Genomic DNA, 12,880 nt, shown 5'->3' on the forward strand with positions numbered 1-12,880 from the left:
ATTTAGAACAATTTCTTCCCAATTAGCAAAAAACATTTACCTCCATCTTGGCAAGTGAGCTAGCTTTTTGGAGGATATTTATAACAAATCTAATATTCTGTTCCCAAGGGAGATCAAGAATAATGCACATACCCATCCACCAAGTGTTATACAGTCAGGATTTAGTCATCAAATTTACCGAGTGAGTTTACAGCATCACAATGCAAGCAGAAATGTAAATTTAGTCTAACTAGCAAAATTAATTTTCTTCTGACATTTGAACGTTTTATCTAATTCTGAGAAGAGTTCACTGAGGTGGTGGAAACGATGCACAATGGGGCTTATGTAGTGAACATGTTGCACCAAGTCTTTGGAGGACCAAAAAAACAAGGCTGGGAACATTAAAAAAAAAGTTGTATAGTTCAGGCAACTGGGTTTAGAGGCAAGGGATAGAACACAAGTTAAAGGCAGTTTTGCAGACTGGTTGAACTTGGGTAGTACTATTCCACAGGATTGTTTTCTGGGATATTTTGTGCACAATATCATGTAATCATAGAATCTTTATAGAGTTGAAACAGGCCTTTCAGGCTTTTGAGTCCACACTGATCTTCCAAAGAGCAGCCCATCCAGTCAATGTGTAAACACCACAAGGTCCATACACCCAGGTCCCTGCCGCTGTGAGGCAACCACAGAACCACTGTGAAGCCCTAGATATAGATCAAGGATTTGGATCTAGGGAAGCAAGAATGCATATCTACAATTTGCAACTACACTGAAAAAGAAAAAGCAACTAATATTTGAGGATCAAGGGAGGATCATTGGGGTGGCACGGTGGTTTGGTGCATAGCACTGCTGTCTCACAGCGCCAGGGACCCAGGTTTGATTCCAGCCTCGGGTGACTGTCTGTGTGGATTCTGCACATTCTCCTGTGTCTGCATGGGTTTCCTCTGGGTGCTCCGGTTTCCTCCAACAATCCGAAGATGTGCAGGTTAGGCCATGCTAAATTGCCCGAAGCATTCAGGGATGTGTAGGCTAGGTGCATTCGTCAGGGGTGACTATAGGGTGACTTCTGAGTTGGGGGGAAAGGGAAAGTGAAAGCGACAGGGAGTATGGAGTTAAATGGAAAGATAAACAGGAGGATAGCATGTATGCAGGTGGATTTAACCTTGAGGCAGATTAGAAATGCAACAAAAAGGAAGGATAACTTAGGACATCTTAGGACTTCCAATATCTCGAATGATAAGAATGTTAGCATTAAGGCACTTTACCTGAATGCTCGTAGCATTCGTAACAAAGCAGATGAACTAATGGCACAGATCATCGTGAATGATTATGATGTGGTAGGCATCACAGAGACATGGTTGCAGGGGATTCAGGACTGGCAGTTAAACATCCAAGGATTTACAACTTATCAAAAAGACAGGGAGGTGGGCAGAGGGGGCGGGGTGGCCTTGTTAGTTAGGAACAAAATTAAATCTATGGCACTGAATGACATAAGGTCGGATGATGTGGAGTCTGTGTGGGTGGAATTGAGGAACCACAAAGGCAAAAAAAACCATAATGGGAGTTATGTACAGACCTCCTAACAGTGGTCAGGACCAGAGGCGCAACATGTACCGGGAAATAGAGAAGGCAGGTCAGAAAGGCAAGGTCACGGTGATCATGGGAGACTTCAACATGCAGGTGGACTGGGTAAATAATGTTGCCAATGGATCCAAAGAAAGGGAATTCTTGGAATGCTTACAGGATGGCTTTTTGGAACAGCTTGTTATGGAGCCCACAAGAGAGCAGGCTATTCTGGACCTAGTGCTTTGTAATGAACCAGACTTTATAAAAGATCTTAAAGTAAGGAAACACTTAGGAAGCAGCGATCATAATATGGTAGAGTTCAGTTTGCAGTTTGAAAGAGAGAAGGCAAAATCGGATGTAATGGTGTTACAGTTAAATAAAGGTAATTACAAGGGCATGAGAGAGGAACTGACGAAAATTGACTGGAAGCAGAGCCTAGCAGGAAAGACAGTCAAACAAAAAGGGCAGGAGTTTGTGGGTATAATTGAGGACACTGTACAGAGGTTCATCCCCAAGAAAAGAAAGATTATCCGAGGAGGGATTAGACAGCCATGGCTGACAAAGGAAGTCAGGAAATGTATTAAAGAAAAAGAGTGATCCTATAAAGTGGCCAAGAGCAGTGGGAAATCAGAAGATTGGGAAGGCTACAAAAACCAACAGAGGATAACAAAGAGAGAATAAGGAAGGAGAGGATCAAATATGAAGGTAGGCTAGCCAGTAATATTAGAAATGATAGTAAAAGTTGTTTCAATACATAAGAAACAAACAACAGGCAAAAGTAGACATTGGGCCACTTCAAACTGATGCTGGAAGGCTAGTGATGGAAGATAAGGAAATAGCTGGAGAACTTAATAAGTACTTTGTGTCAGTCTTCATAGTGGAAGACATGAGTAATATATCCCTACAATTAAAGGGAGTCAGGGGGTTGAGTTGAGTATGGTTGCCATTACAAAAGAGATAGTGATAGAAAAGCTAAAAGGTCTTAAAATTGACAAATCTCCTGGCCCCGATGTGATACATCCGAGAGTTCTGAGGGAGGTGGCTAAGGAAATACCGGAGGCATTGGTTGAGATCTTTCAAAAGTCACTGGAGTCAGGGATAGTCCCGGATGATTGGAAGATCGCTGTTGTAACCCCATTGTTCAAGAAAGGATCAAGACAAAAGATGGAAAACTATAGGGCAATTAGCCTAACCTCGGTTGTTGGTAAAATTCTAGAATCCATCATTAAGGATAAGGTTTCTAAATTCTTGGAAGAGCAGGGTCGGATTAGAACAAATCAACATGGATTTAGTAAGGGGAGGTCGTGCCTGACAAACCTATTAGAATTCTTTGAAGAGGTGACAAGTATGTTAGACCAGGGAAACCCAGTGGATGTGGTCTTTCTAGACTTCCAAAAGGCCTTTGATAAGGTGCCACACGGGAGGCTGCTGAGTAAGGTGAGGGCCCATGGTGTTCGAGGTGAGCTACTGGCATGGATTGAGGATTGGCTGTCTGACAGAAGGCAGAGACTTGGGATAAGAGATTCTTTTTCAGAATGGCAGCCGTTGACAAGCGGTGTCCCACAGGGTTCAGTGTTGGGGCCGCAGCTGTTCACGTTATATATTAATGATCTGGATGAAGGGACTGGGGGCATTCTAGCGAAGTTTGCTGATGGTACGATGATAGGTGGACAGGCAGATAGTGGGGAGGCTGCAGAAGGATCTAGACAGGTTGGGAGAGTGGTCCAGGAAATGGCTGATGAAGTTCAATGTCAGCAAATGCGAGATCTTGCACTTTGGAAAAAAGAATACAAGCATGGACTACTTTCTAAATGGTGAGAAAATTCATAAAGCCAAAGTACAAAGGGATCTGGGAGTGCTAGTCGAGGATTCTCTAAAGGTAAACATGTAGGTTGAGTCCGTGATTAAGAAAGCGAATGCAATGTTGTCATTTATCTCAAGAGGGTTGGAATATAAAAGCAGCGATGTGCTACTGAGACTTTATAAAGCTCTGGTTAGGCCCCATTTGGAGGACTGTGTCCAGTTTTGGGCCCCACACCTCAGGAGGGACATACTGGCACTGGAGCGTGTCCAGCGGAGATTCCCTGGATGATCCCTGGAATGGTAGGTCTAACATACGAGGAACGGCTGAGGATCCTGGGATTGTACTCATTGGAGTTCAGAAGGTTAAGGGGAGATCTAATAGAAACTTACAAGATAATACATGGCTTGGAAAGGGCGGATGCTAAGAAATTGTTTCTGTTAGGCGAGGAGACTAGGACCCGTGGACACAGCCTTAACATTAGTGGGGGTCAATTCAGAACAGAAATGGGGAGACATTTCTTCAGCCAGAGAGTGGTGGGCCTGTGGAATTCATTGCTGCGGAGTGCAGTGGAGGCCGGGACGCTAAATGTCTTCAAGGCAGAGATTGATAAATTCTTGATGTCACAAGGAATTAAGGGCTACGGGGAGAATGCGGGTAAGTGGAGTTGAAATGCCCACCAGCCATGATTAAATGGCAGAGTGGACTCGATGGGCCGAATGGCCTTACTTCCACTCCTATGTCTTATGGTAGGTAAATGGGTCTGGCTGGGTTACTCTTTGGAGGGTCAGTGTGGACTTGTTGGGCTGAAGGGCCTGTTTCAACGCTGAGATTCTAATTCTAAACTTGATGATATTGCTAAGATTGTCAAATCAGAATCAAAAATAACTGTAAATCATTTTGAAGAATATATTATACACACCAACTACGAATAGGGAAAGCTTTGATGATGTGGAAGGGCAAAAGGATTTGGCCAAATTAAATGCCTTACTTACAGGCAAGACAAATACATTATAATGGTTTTGGGGGGGTGAGTTAGCTTAACCGGGTGAACAGCTGGCTTGTGATGCAGAGTGATGTCAACAGTAATTCCCACATCAGCTGTGGTCATCATGAATGACCCACCTTCTCAATCTCTCCACTTACTTGAAGCATGGTGACCCTCAGGTTAAACCATCACCAGTCATCTCTCTCTCTCTCTATAATGGGAGAGCAACCTTTTGATCTGATAAGACTATGGTGACCATACCTTTAATAGTTAAGATACAATGGTGGCTCTACATAATAATAACAGCACAGTTTGAGTTACATATACAATTTTGTGCTCCAGACTTTAGGCAAAATATTGAGGCAAGACAACACTTAATTTAAGATACTTTCTGACTTATACCATAGATCTTGGTTTAGATGAGAGACTGTCCAAAAATTAACTTAGAGTGAGCATCTGCAGCAACTATGGCTCACTATTGTTTTACAGAACATTTGATGTCAAGATTTCAAAGGGTTAAATATTAGGTTACTCTTCACTTTGCCTCTCAATCAATCAGCACATTCGTTTATCAACTTATGTAGCAACACGCATAGTTAGAAGTCATTAAACCACGCAAATGTTTTGACATCAAAGAAGTTTTAAAGCTTTGATCATGTTACTTTCATTTGATTCTGGTCCTGGAAATCAACCATCAGCCAAGGCTTCAAATGAAAGCACAATGGACTTGCATTTTATCTGAATATTTGACCTTATTTTCATAAATACATTTAAGAATGTGGATAAAGTTAATAACCCCAATTCAGCTCCTTACTTCTTTCAAAATTGTTCAATCTTTGTATTGAATAATTAAGTTTAAAGATTTTATTATCAAACATTCACAGAGCATTTATTTTAGCTCACTAATCACAACAAAGGAATTTATCTAGAGAAAGATTTTCTTTAGCCACTTGTAACACGAAGCATGTTACAAAAGCAGGATTGAAATGTACCATTTTGCTTCCAACGTCAATTTATTCAGTCAGAAAACACAGCTTAAGATGGCAGTGCCCAACATTCAGGCAGAATCATGGATACCAGAAATCTCATTTATAGATTAGGTATCCAGTAATGCAGCTCCATTTTACGGACCAAGCGATAGATGATCCCAAGAAATGAACTCTAAAGATCTTGCAAGGAAAACCATTGGCAAGGAAGAGCTTCACAGAATTAACACATCTGGTCTCTCCAGAGTCAATGAGGAAAATCTAGAAAGGATTTGGAAAGTTCTCAAAGACCGGATCAACAGAAGAGTTACCTTCAGGGGTAACCGACTCTGAACACATTGAGACAGAATCCCCAACAGTGTACTGACCATTATTGGAAGATGCTACAAAGAGCATGGCTGGGACTTCTCTGCAGAGGAACTGTTATAGAGGTTCCATGAGTTAGTCATCAGCTTTACCACATCCCAAGGACCAAGCCATGCTGCAAGTTCACCCATCTTATTCTGGATGCTCCTGGCACTGAAGTAGACACACTTCAAACCAACTTCTTCCTTACCAGTGCACTCTTGAGACCTTGAAACCTTATTTCGAACCTCACTACTCTCAATCTCCTGTACCCTGGAGCTACAATTTAGGTTCCCATCTCCCTGCTGAATAGTTTTCGTCAGAATTCACACTGGAAAAAGACATATGTTGTAGAGGAAAATACTGAAATACAGGCTACTAGATGGGATTAAGGTTCACAAGGAATTAAGGTTAGCAATTTTGGAAAGTGTGAAAACAGATAAGTCCCCTGCGCCGGATGCGATTTATCCTAATAATCTCTGGGAAGCCAGGGAGGAGATTGCAGAGCCTTGGCTTTGATCTTTATGTCGGCATTTGTCTACAGGAATAGTGCCAGAAGACTGGAGGATAGCAAATAGAACATAAGAACAAAAGAACCAGGAGCAGGAGTAGGCCATCTGGCCCTTTGAGCCTGCTCCATCATTCAATAAAATCATGGCTGATCTTTTCGTGGCCTCACTCCACTTACCATATCCCTTAATTGCATTATTTTTCAAAGAAGTATCTACCTTAGCTTTAAAAGTGATTACTGAAGTAGCGTCAACTACTTCCCTGGCCAGGGAATTCCATAGATTTACAACCCTCTGGATGAATAAATTCCTTCTCAGTTCAGGTCTAACTGTTCCCTCTAATCTTGAGGCCATGTGCTCTCGTTCCAGTCTCACCTACCAATGGAAACATCCTCTCTATTTCTATTTTATCGATTCCCTTCATAATTTTATATGTTTCTATAAAATGTCCCTCATTCTTCTGAATTCCAATGAATATAATCCTAATCTACTCAGCCTCTCCTCATAAACCAACCTCCTTAACTCTGGAATCAACCCAGCGACCCTCCTCTGCAAACCCTCCAGTGCCAGTACATCCTTTCTTAATTGAGAGGACCAAAACTGCACACTGTACTCCAGGTGTGGCCTCACCAGCTCCTCGTACAGCTGCAACATAACCTCCCTGCTTTTAAACTCAATCCCTTTAGCAATGAAGGACAAAGTTCCATTTGCCTTCCTAATGACCTGTTGTACCTGTCGACCAACCTTGTGTGATTCATGCACAAGGACACCCAGGTCCCTCTGCACAGCAGCACGCTGCAACTTTTTACCATTCAAATAATAATCCTTTTTACGGTTACTCTGACCAAAATGGATGCCTTCACATTTACTAACATTGTATTCCATCTGCTAGACCTTTGCCCACTCACTCAATGTATCTATGTTCCTCTGTAAAGTTTCACAGTCCTCTGCACACTTTACTCTGCCACTCATCTTAGTGTCATCAGCACATTTTGACACCGTACATGTGATCCCCAAATCATTCATAATTGTGGTCCCAACACCGATCACTGAAGCACACAAGTAGTCACTGACTGCCAGCCAGAATAGCACTCAGCTATTAGATTACTTAGATTAGATTACTTACAGTGTGGAAACAGGGCCTTCAGCCCAACTAGTCCACACCGACCCTCCGAAGAACAACCCACCCAGACCCATTCCCCTACATCTAACACTACATTTAGCATGGCCAATTCGCCTAATCTGCACATTTTCAGACTGTGGGAGCACCTGGTGGAAACCCATGCAGACATGGGGAGAATGTGCAAACTCCACACAGACAATCTCCTGAGGTGGGAATTGAACCTGGGTCTCTGGAGCTGTGAGGCAGCAGTGCTAACCACTGTGCTACCGTGTTGCCCAAACGCTTCGCGTTCCTGTCAGTCAACCAATTCTCTATCAGCGCTAATACTCTACCCCTAACACCATGCATCCTTATCTTATGCAGCAGCCTCTTGTGCGGCACCTTCTCAAAGACCTTTTGGAAATCTAAATATACTACATACACTGGGTCCCCATTGTCCACCTGCTTGAAATGTCTTCATAGAATTCCAAAAGATTTGTGAAGCATGACCTGCCCTTCATGAACCCATGCTGTGTCAGTACATTGAGACAATTTATTTTGAGATGCCCTGCCATTTCTTCCTTGATAATAGACTGAAGCATCTTCCCCACTACAAAAGTCTTTAATTCCCCATCTTTTGTTTACTTCCCCTTTTAAATAGTGCCGTCACATTTGCTGTTTTCCAATCTGCTGGGACTGCCCCAGAGTCCAGAAAACTTTGGAAAATTACCGCCGATCCATCTGCTATTTCTCCCGCCATCTTCCATAGAACCCTGGAATGCATACCATCAGGGTCAGGAGACTTATCTATCTTTAGCTTCATTGGGTTACCCAACACTAGCTCTTCCATAATAATTGTTTCCAGGTCCTCACCTACCTTTGTCTCTGTCACTTACTGGCATGTTGTTAGTGTCCTCTCATGAGAAGATCCCCGTTACCCCTGACTAATGCACCTAACCTACACATCCCTGAACACAATGGGCAATTTAACCTGCACATCTTCAGATTGTGATAAGAAATTGGAGCACCCAGAGGAAACCCACGCAGGGAGAATATGCAAACTCACACAGTCGCCTGAGTTTGGAATCGAACTCTGGTCCCTGGTGTTATGAGGCAGCAGTGCTTACCACTGAGCCATCATGCTATCCCAATATTAACATATTACTGCTATACAGGGGATTGGTAGCTTGGTTGGCTGGACGGCTAGTTTACGATGCAGTGATACCAACAGGTTCTATTTCTGTACCGGCTAAGGTATATAATGAAGGGCTCTCCTTCTCAACCTACCCCCCTCACCTCAAATGTGGTGACCCTCAGGTAATCCAGCACATCTGAGCGGCACGGTGGCACAGTGGTTAGCAATGCTACCTTGCAGTCCCAGGGACCCGGGTTCGATTCCACCCTCGGGTGACTGTCTGTGTGGAGTTTGCACATTCTCCCCGTGTCTGCGTGGGTTTCCTCCAGGTGCTCCGGTTTTCTCCCACAGTCGCAAAGATGTGCAGGTCAGGTGAATTGGCCATGCTAAATTGCCCATAGTGTTAGGTGCATTAGTCAGAGGGAAATGGGACTGGGTGGGTTACTTGTCGGTGTGGGCTGGTTGGGCCGAAGGGCCTGTTTCCACACTGTAGGAAAGCTAATCTAATCTCGCTCAGAAAGCAAATAAGAGTATGGCACCTTTATCTGTCACTATGGATTCTGAAAATAAACGTGAACCTCAGCAAGTGGCGCTCCAAGAGACTGTCAGCATATAACAGATCACCGATTCATACATTGATAGAATCACATATCGGTGTCAATTTGTAACCGCATCTTTACTTCCCAAAATTTACCTGCTTGAAGATGAAACTACCAACAGTTCAGCAATGGCACCAGTATAAAGAAATCTTGGTACAGTCAATTCAAATCACACTCACTATGGTAAAACAGACCACACACGAATCAGTCAACTATCTTCAAGAATATGAATTTGAAGTGATATATACACCTGATATCAGGACGATCGCATCTGACATCGCAAGTGGATTACCCAACTCGCATAAAGACAAAAGATATCCCTTTTGATATGTACATTAATGCTCTAGACCATAAAATTGAAGACATTCTCAAGATTGTATGACTTGACAGATCTGTTCCACATTGGCCAGAGACAATGTGGCTAGTTACAATTGGAAAGTGCAAAGACAAACATCTGCAAAAATGCATTCCCTACAGATGGCTTGACAGTATTAAAGAAGTACCTGAGAAGATTTTGTTAATTTTGGCCATTCAGAAATTTCCTTGGTATAACATAGAGTCAATTTCAAAGATAATGAAGTCCTGTTACAAAAAAGCATTGCACCAAGATATTATGTCCAGCTCAAACCTGGCACATTGGTATTGAACAAATAAGACAGCTGGTACAGGAATCAGATAGCGGTCATAACAGGCTTATTCACTGTGCACAGAGAAGATTACTTCTCTAAATTTCTCATTGCTCAGCAACTAAACTGCACAAGAAGGACTATCATTGACATGAGTGCTACCTTGTTTATAAGGTGTCACAGATTAAATAGTGAACGGACCACAATTCACTGGTAAACCAATTTCAAGACATGTGTACTAAGTGGGTTATGAGCCATTTCACAGCATCATCCCACTATCCACACTAAAACAGCTTAGCAGGCATATGACATGTACAAAAAACAAATGATCATTAAGTGTTGAGTTTCACAGCAAGGTGTTGGCTCTGGACAGCTGCATCTTCGCACATCAATGGAAAAGGGTCTCATGTTTGGAGGGCAAGTGAGCATTTTGTCCAGCAACTAAATGTCTCATTATTCTGAGACACAAGATTTTCTTCTTCAAAGACAGAGGCAAATGAAAAACACACTTGACAAATGAGCAGGTAGAAAACTACCAAGAACATGCATCGGGCAGAATGCGTGCTTGCAATGCGAATATCAATAACTTGGACACAAGCAAAGGTTCTGAGAAGATGCAACCAGCCCAGATTGTACAAACTCATTGCCGCTCATGGTGGTACATTGTGAAGAAATAGAAGTCAGCTCAGACCAGTGGAAGATACACCAATCATGCATAACCAGAGCAGGAATAACACACTGATGATTACGATTGTGCAGTGAAGTTGAGGGACAGCAATCATCAGAATGATAAGCAAGGTGACAAACAAGTGCAAAAGAGTACAACAAGTACCTCAGCACACTGGTATACAATTACAAGATCGGGGCGAGATGTCAGACCTCAAAAGCATTACACTAACGCGTGAAATTTGTTTTGCAAACTTTCACCTATTCACAGAGACAACATATGTCGATGTACAACCGAGTATATATGTCTGGAATAATTCAGTATCTTTTGAAAAGGGGAATGTTTAAATGCGTGTTATGGCATACTTTCAAGAGACACGCACTGTATCACAGCATGTTACCCATGCTGTATAAAGATCTCATATCTTTCAACTGGGAGCAAGCTCCTGTGTTATGTCATAACAATTTAATATTAGCTCAAACACCTGTGCCCAATATTTAAAGATAATAGTTAGTTGGACAGACATAAAAAAGCAAATTCCTGCAGCTTTTCCTTTCTTCATATAGCAGCTTTTCTGTTCTTCAACGTCTGCCAAACAAGGTGGGAGTCTGAGATCATCGCTGATGGGGAGTTGGGGTACATCCTCAAACATGTCCTTGTTGACGATTGCATTGCATTGAAGGCCAATGTTTTCTGTCTCTCTAAGGGGCCCCATCTTACTCTGCACTGGTTTGAAGCAAGAGTTTTAGGTCCCAGAAGAGTAGCTTTCAACTTTGCATAATGCCAGTGAGGAAGCATGCTGAAGAAGTTTTTCTGCCTCAACCTCAAGGAGACTCAAATCTGTTACTAAACTGGCCCAGGACAAATTCTGGCCCATCCTCCCCATTAAAATTAACAGAGAAATCCTCCCAAATGCACAACATTTTGCCTACTGGCGTAGGTACCTCTCATCTAAGACTGAGATCAATGTGGAGATTCAACATCATATACAATCTGTCAACACTGCCTTTGGACACCCAAATGACAAGTGTCTTTGACAACTGTGACATCCATGCTGACACCAAGACCCTGTCTATAAGGCAGTCATCCTTCTCACTCTTCTGTACAGCTCCAGAAGTTAGATTACTTATAGATGTCACCTTTGAGAGACAGACAGATTATTGGAACAGCTGGTATAACAGATGTGGTAATATCAGAGACCTCGAAGGAGCTAACTAGCATCAGCACTGAGGCCATGACCATCCAAAACCAACTCTGACGGACCAGCTACACGTTTAAGATGCCAGAGTTCCAATTGGCAAAGCAACTCATATTCGCCCAGTGCAAGGAAGGCATTTGACTGAAGGAGGAACACAAAGAAGTGTATCAAACACTCCCTGAACACTTCCCTCAAAAAATACAACACAGGTGCTAATGCATGGGAAACCCATGAAGAAGAAACCAACTTGGAGGAAGCTCCTGTGTGATGGGACACAATCCTGTGAGAATACCCATCAGCAAGAGGAAGTACACAAAAGGAACTGGAGAAAGGAATGTCAACAATGTCAAGGCCAAGGACCAACGCCACATCCCCGAAACACTTGACAACCATGTGGTTGGAGATGCAGTTCCAGGATTGGTTTCATCAGCCACATAAGGATCCACAGAACGTATGACCAGTGACATTGAATGTCCGAGGTAGACAATCATACTCATGAGTGATTGCTGACGACAACAACAAAAGCAGAATACAGTAGATGCTGGAAACCTGAAACAGACGCAGAAAATGCTCGAGAAACTCAGGTCTGGCAGCATCTATGGAAAACACATTACGTTTTGGGTCTATTGTGATTCTTCTTCACTTCTATGATAAACATATGTTGGATTCTTCAATACCATAATATTCAGTCCTAGTTTCTTATGTAAAGGAGATAATATGATCATTAACACATCAGATGAAACACCTCACTGAAGAGAAACTCACACCAAATACAGCATCTGAATGGGCTAATTATCACCACCTCAATATTCAGTATTCAGCTACAATAAAACCAAACAAAAACCCGCTTGTTGTCATTGTGAACATTAAAAATCTCCATACTGAATGAAAACGAAAGGGAGCAGAGGAACATTGTAGCTACAATCTGATAGTGCTTGTTCCAATGAGGCAGAACACCGGGAGCACAGATCACCAAATATAATCAGAACTTTACATCATCCTCACTAAAACAAACTATTCTGCTAAATTATTTCATGATTTTAAGTGTACATACTACATATTTTAGCAATGATTGTAACAGCAAGAAATTACTATTTAACAATACAGAACAGAATCATATTGTAATCCAATTCATTAAATAATGTTTAAAACTCAACCTCACTCCACAACAGACTAGTTTTCACAAATCGTAAAATTATGATTAACTAATTCACATTTGGAATAATGTTTTGAGGCTCAATGAAGAATATATTACTTACAGATCAAACAAAGAATAAAAATGATGGAAAAAAGAAAACATGTCTGAATGCTGTGTGTGACAATAGACTAGACGGGACAAGTAGCTGGTTTCACAAAACTCACCATTTACTTTTTTT

General features: G+C 42.1%; 1 protein-coding gene across 1 annotated transcript in view; it reads right to left on the reverse strand.

Annotated features, from left to right (window-relative positions):
* The window catches only part of syde2 (synapse defective 1, Rho GTPase, homolog 2 (C. elegans)), a 165,216-nt gene that overhangs the window by 23,461 nt on the left and 128,875 nt on the right, over positions 1 to 12,880 (reverse strand). The window lies entirely within an intron of this gene.

Source organism: Hemiscyllium ocellatum, chromosome 9 (assembly GCF_020745735.1).
Source record: "Hemiscyllium ocellatum isolate sHemOce1 chromosome 9, sHemOce1.pat.X.cur, whole genome shotgun sequence".
In the NCBI taxonomy this organism is placed as follows: domain Eukaryota; kingdom Metazoa; phylum Chordata; class Chondrichthyes; order Orectolobiformes; family Hemiscylliidae; genus Hemiscyllium; species Hemiscyllium ocellatum.